Here is a 7,191-nt window from a genome sequence, read left to right on the forward strand (position 1 = left end):
CTCGCAATCGCAAGACCCTTTTCATGTGTACAACTGCTAAGCCAGGTATATGAATTTGATTCTTTTCTTTTCTTTTGCCTAGAAGATCAAATCAGTCAATCCTAAAAGAAATCAACCCTGACTGTTCCCTGGAAGGCCAGATAATGAAACTGAAACTCAAATACTTGGGCCACCCAATGAGAAGGGAGCACTCACTGGAGAAGACCCTGATGCTGGGAAAGATTGAAGGTCAAAGAAGACGGGGACGGCAAAGGATGAGATGGTCAGACAGTGTCATAGATGCAACGAATATGAAATTGAGCCAACTTCAGAGGACAGCGGAAGGCCGGAGGGCCTGGTGAGATCTTGTCCATGGGGTCGCGAAGAGTCGGACTCGACTGTGCGACTGAACAACAACAACAAAACCCACATTCACACCCCACCCTCTTTATTTTAGCCTTCTTTTTAAAAATTAAATTTTTTAATTAACGTCATTTTTATATCATATTAACATTCAGAATACTGATGAGAGCATCTCAGCCCACCCTCCGTGGCCGTTTTCAGATGTAGAATCTGTCTAACTGAATCTCTGGCAGCCCCCCAAGCCATTCGCACCGTTTAATGAATGTAAATTATCCCAACGCTCAACTGCAAGAAACAGGAACACTAATTGATTTGGATTCTGTCTTCTTCTTCTTTTTTTAATGGTCACTATATAGTATTTATTAAAACCGATTTCAGACTTTACAAATTCCAGGATAGAAGACTTTGGGCTCGGGCATCTTCGAAATAGTTTGGGTTTGACTGTCAGCTATAATATATAGGCTTGAGTCAATTTTCTAAAAATAAGATTACGGCCATTTTCGAGGCTGACCCCATGGGTAATCAAGGCAGAGGAAATTTATCCCGCTAATGGAGGGACAGCCTGTGGCTTGAAACTTGAGTGACTGTGCAGGAATTATTTCCCCCCCACACCACCTGCAAATTAACAGCCCCCCCCCAAAGACACAATTAATTACTGCAGATTCTGGTGTCAGTGGTACGTTATTGTGGAAAAGTGGGGATTTGAGATTTGTGGGGAATCTATGGGGCACTCTTGTCCAAAGCTGAAAATTCTCACTGGTGGTGCATGGGCAGAAGCTTCCGGATTGGCCCCACACTTTCTTACCCAGCATCCCTTTCACTTCGACCGCCAGGATTTCTCTCTCTAAGCAAAATTATGGGTGCAACCCTGAACAGAATTATACCCTTCTAGGCCCATTAAATTCAGTGGATTTAGGAGGGTTTGACTCCACTGACGATTTCACCGTAATTGTATGGATTTTATCTGTTCACTCGTTCTTCTCTCCCTCACCACCAGTTTGCTTAAATCAAATATGATAGAATGACTAATTCCTCCCCTTGGAAACACTCATTTTAATCAAAATGATGACTAGACATCGTCCTTTCACCCTTTTACTCTCCCTCTAAATTATTTTCTAATTCTTTCAGATTTTTCCTATAGGGCTAATTGAATAATCTCATGTGTTGCTACATTACTTCCAGGGAAAACCTAAAAGTGACATAGGGGGTCTCTAGGAATTGCTGGAAACTCTACAGTTTTACCACGGAGTTTCCGGTGATTCCTAGAGCTCCCTATGTCGCTTTCTGGTTTTTCCCCCAGAAGTAATGCAGTGGTACCCAGGACATCGAGCCCCTGCTACGTCCTTACCCCCAATCCTCCCTGAGACTCAAGGTGGATTACTCAGTGTATGTCAACGCAGTCAATGGGATGGGATATCCACAACGCAACACAATACAACAAACCTTATTGGCATAACAGCAGCGGCCTTGGTTCAGGGATACAGGAAAGGGGGACCCAAACAGTTAATTAACTACTCATTCTGACAGAAAAGACTTCTCCTCCTAAATGCACAATACAGGAAGTTTGCCACTGCTTCGATGAGATCAACCCTGTTTCAGGCTAGAAGGTTTCATAATCTTACTTTCCTCAGATTTGCCCTCCAGGGATCACAGTATAGGATCGAGGTGATAGGCACGTAAATCCTGGTAAAGTCTACAAGATAAAAGTACATGGTCCATACCTTCAATCTCCTTTAGCTCACATAGGCATAACCTATCCGAGAACAGTGGGGTTTTTTTAATCTCCCATATAGCACTGAGGGGAGCACATTAAAACGGGCCAGTGTGGACACCCTTCTAATGTGGGGATCAATCAAACAAGAGAAATACTCTGCAAGCAGCACGTTAAAAGAGATCCCCCAATAAATTGGGGAGGGATGGGATATCCAATAAAACGGTCAATGGGATGGGATATCCACAACACAACACAATACAACAATTATTGGCATAACAGCAGCGGCCTTGGTTCAGGGATACAGGAAAGGGGGACCCAAACAGTTAATTAACTACTCATTCTGACAGAAAAGACTTCTCCTCCTAAATGCACAATACAGGAAGTTTGCCACTGCTTCGATGAGATCAACCCTGTTTCAGGCTAGAAGGTTTCATAATCTTACTTTCCTCAGATTTGCCCTCCAGGGATCACAGTATAGGATCGAGGTGATAGGCACGTAAATCCTGGTAAAGTCTACAAGATAAAAGTACATGGTCCATACCTTCAATCTCCTTTAGCTCACATAGGCATAACCTATCCGAGAACAGTGGGGTTTTTTTAATCTCCCATATAGCACTGAGGGGAGCACATTAAAACGGGCCAGTGTGGACACCCTTCTAATGTGGGGATCAATCAAACAAGAGAAATACTCTGCAAGCAGCACGTTAAAAGAGATCCCCCAATAAATTGGGGAGGGATGGGATATCCAATAAACAATGTAATAGGATCAGGATCGCAGAAATCTGGGACAAACGGCTTTCCCGCATTCTCATTTTCGTCGTTTGTAAGTTTTTGTTTCTTGGGGGGGTACATTTTGCATGTGTCTGGCTCCCTCTAGTGGACGATTCAATATAACAATGGTTTATTTCCCTGCAGTTTTAAACCACAGATTTTTATGCTGGAAAGAAACCGGTGTAATATTGAATTGACCACTAGAGGGGGCAAGATGCATATGGAACAGAAAACCCCTTCCAAAGAAACAGAAACTTAGCAGCAAAGAAAATGAGAATGAGTAATAGGCATATGGAGCTACATTGGAGATATTTTTTTTCTCCCTAGGTGGAGAGTGAATATGGGTGGAAGTTCTAACACTTGAGTAACTTTTTCTACGTGAGCTTTCAAGCAACGCAAGAGCTAAAGGTTTCACAAGCTGGTTAAGCCCCTCAGTTTAGGGTTCGTTCACACATGCTGGCTGAATAATGTACTTTCGGTCCACTTTTAGTGCACTTTAGCAATCATTTGCCGGTGGATTTCGCTGTTTCACATAGTAAAATCCAGTTGCAAAGTGCATCGAAAGTGGATTTAAAGTGCATCTTCAGCAAGTGTGAAAGTGCATCTTCTCCTGTGCCTCGTCATTCTTCCACCTTTTATTTCTGCATCCTTTCTCTTCTCTCCCCCCCCCCCCAATTATTTCCACCCAGGTGTAATCAGCGGTAAATTCAATGCTTGCCTTTCTTCTGGGTGAGATTGAAATATCTTTTTTTCCCCTTGCTCGGGGCAGGGCTAAGAATACTGAAAGCCTTCCAAAAGAGGAGCCCGGAAACACAGCTCTGGGAGATGGGGACATGAAAGAGAAGAAAAGAGGAGGGACTTAAATATATATATCCATGTGGTGGAATGGACCTATTCTGGTCTGCAGGCCCTGTTCCACCTTGCCCTCCAAGGTTTTCTCAACACCTGGAGAGGATTTTCTCTCTCTCTCAGGTAACTCACTGCCACCACCTGAAGCTTTGTAGGAATTGCCCACTGGGAGGGTCAGGACTCCCAGCTTCCCTTCCAAGTTCTGAGGCCTTGCTTCTGTGTCTCCCGCTGCCCAGCACCTGGTCACTAAACGGACCCTTTGCTGCCTTGTGCACCCAGGGAGGAATAACCACTTGCCAACTGCCTGCCTTCCCTCTGGTGCTCCTTTTAAAATAGCGTGTCCAAGATGGTGGAGGTCTATGTGGTACAGAGAACCACTACCAGCATCCAAAGTTATAATAAAGTATTTATTAAAAAGAAAATGTTCACAACCATACTTTTAGCACAGCACCAGATTGAGCAAGGGATTCAAAATAAATGGGTAAGATGCAATTCCCTCTGTCCCTCTCTCTATACCTGCCCTATACATGACAGGCTCCTTAGCTTAGGATGTTATAGATCTCTAGAGTTACCATTACCTTGAAGCTTCCTCCACCTCTTCAGGCCAGCACATGGTTAATGGCCACCTCCTCCAAACCTCAGTTAAGAGTTCTGTCTGCTCTGATGGACTCAGCACAAAGGAGGCCTTCCTTCCCTGAGTTTTATCACCTCTCTTTTCCCTACCCACTGTCCCATTCAGGCCGGGTCAGAGAAGCTTTTCCTGAAGATTCTTCGGGAATTCCTTCCTGAAGTCTCTCTAGTATTAACACCTCCAAGTCTCTGTTCCCTGCTTGGAAAAGGGGGGGGACTGGACTCTCCTATTGTCTCCAGCTAGTTCTATTAGCATTTCTTAAGAGGTAGCTGATGTGAGCCTCGAAAGCCATTGACTGACTTCCTCCTCCCTGACCGTTCTCTTCCCAGAAAGGGGGGGGGGCTTTTAAAACTCAGAGTGAAGGTTTTGCTCATTTCAAACCTCCAAAGGGGAAAAAAATGCATTTCTTCACAATCCATGTACCTGTCAAGTGTTCAAGTTCCATTTAATCGAGTGTTATTCTTGGGCTGATTTGCATGACAAGCTCTTCAGTATGACAGTCGCCACTTTAAAAATAGGCTCTTTGGCAGGGCACAATGCAGTGTTATTTCTTTCATCTTGCAGTTACGGGTTTGCTGCCAGGGACCCGCTACAGGGGAATCTATCTCAGGGTTACGTGTCTTATACACCAGCTGCATATAATGGCATCCTAAGGTGACAGTTCTGTGCACACTGACCAGAAAGCCAGGTACGGCACAAAGCCGTGCTTATGTCTGAGTAAGCACAAATAGGTTTGGGCTGCAAGGGACAGTCAGTCACATTTGCTGCAGCTTACGCCTGGTATAGACACATAACAGAGTGAGAATCATAGCTGGTGGTCAGATGGATCTTTAGAGCCGCGCCAGGCACGAGTGCCTGGTGGATTCAAAGGGAATGATCAGACACTGACATCTGGGAAATGTGCAGCTTCTGTGATCAGTCCGTTCAGCCCCGCCAGGGAGCCGTACTTTAAAGATCCTAGTTAAAGTCCGGGGCTAATGCTTGCTGTCTGATCGTTCCCGTGCGCCATTTAAAAAAATTCTTCGCAATACGCACATGAGCGGGTATACGTGCGACAGCCACAGAGCTCCATTCAAACGTCCCGGACAATTTTGTATTTCTTAACTGCCCGTGAGTTTTATGAACTGTGTTAATTAAAAAGGTACCTAGAGGGAGGTACCACTGGCGGTGCTTTAACCATTAAATTACACGCATGCGCGGAAAAACAAGTACAAATTGAGGCGCAGGTGCGCAAAAAGAATTTTTAAAAAACCCCGACCACACGGCTCCTTCAGGTGAATGCCGTCTAGACAATCCACCGCGGAGTACACACGCGGTAAGGGGAGCTGTCTGGTCATGCACCGCCGGATGAAAAAGATCTGGATCAAATTAAACCCAGGCCAATGGCGGGATTAGCTTCCCATATGAACACGGCCATAGAGTTCGAAAGGACCTGCAGGGTCATCTAGTCCAACCCCCTGCACAATGCAAGAAATTCACAACCACCTCCCCGCCTTCACCCCCAGTGACCCCTGCTCGATGCCCAAAAGATGGAGGTGGGGCTCCTCCAGGATCCCTGGCCAAACTGACCTGGAGGAAATTGCTTCTTGGCCGCAAAGTGGCAATTGGCATTTCCCTGGGTGTGTAAAAAGGGGCCACAAGAACTAAGCACTGATGCAGCCCTTCCTGCCTTCCCTCTCACAATCTGCCTAAGCTCACAGAATCAGCAGTGCTGTCAGATGGCCATCCAGCCTCTGGTTGAAAACCTCCAACGAGGGAGAGCCCACCACCTCCCGAGCACGCCTGTTCCACTGAGGAACTGCTCTAACTGTCAGGAAGTTCTTCCTAATGTTTAGCCGAAAACTCTTTGAATTTAATTTCAACCCCGTTGGTTCTGGTCCGACCTTCTGGGCAACAGAAAACGACTCCGCGCCATCCTCTATATGACAGCCCTCCAAGTACTTGAAGATGGCTATCAAATCACCTCTACAGTTGTCTCCTCCCCAGGCTAAACATACCCAGCTCCTTCAACCTTTCCTCATAGGACTTGGTCTCCAGACCTCTCACCATCTTTGTTGCCCTCCTCTGGGTGCGTCCCAACTCGTCTACATCCTTCTAATTGTGGTGCCCAAAACTGAACACAATACTCTGTTGTTGTTGTTCAGTCGCACAGTCGAGTCCGACTCTTTGCGACGCCATGGACCAGATCCCGCCAGGCCCTCCTGTCTTCCGCCGTCCTCTGAAGTTTGCTCTATTTCATGTTCGTTGCATCGATGACACTGTCTAACCATCTCATCCTTTGCCGTCCCCGTCTTCTTTGACCTTCAATCTTTCCCAGCATCAGGGTCTTCTCCAGTGAGTGCTCCCTTCTCATTTGGTGGCCAAAGGATTTGAGCTTCAGTTTCATTATCTGGCCTTCCAGGGAACAGTCAGGGTTGATTTCTTTGAGGATTGACTGATTTGATCTCCTTGCAGTCCAAGGGACTCTTAAGAGTCTTCTCCAGCACCATAGTATTAAAGAATCTATTCTTTGGCTCTCGGCCTTCCTTCCTTCCTTATAGTCCAACTCTCGCAGCCATACATGACTACTGGGAATACCATTGCTTTGACCATGCGGACTTTTGTTGGCAGGGTGATGTCTCTACTTTTTATCATGCTGTTTAGGTTCGCCATCGCTTGCCTCCCAAGGAGCAGGCGTCTTTTAATTTCATGGCTGCAGTCACAGTCTGCGGTGATCTGGGATCCCAGGAAAGTGAAGTCTGTCACTACTTCCACAACTTCCCCTTCTATTTGCCAAGGAGTGATGGGGCCGGATGCCATGATCTTAGTTTTTTTGATGTTGAGCTTCAAGCCCACTTTTGCGCTCTCCTCTTTTACCCTGAGCAACAGGCTCTTTAGGTCCTCT

The sequence above is a fragment of the Gekko japonicus genome, unplaced genomic scaffold (genome assembly GCF_001447785.1).
Source record: "Gekko japonicus isolate JY-2015 unplaced genomic scaffold, Gekko_japonicus_V1.1 scaffold4691, whole genome shotgun sequence".
Taxonomy (NCBI): Eukaryota; Metazoa; Chordata; class Lepidosauria; order Squamata; family Gekkonidae; genus Gekko; species Gekko japonicus.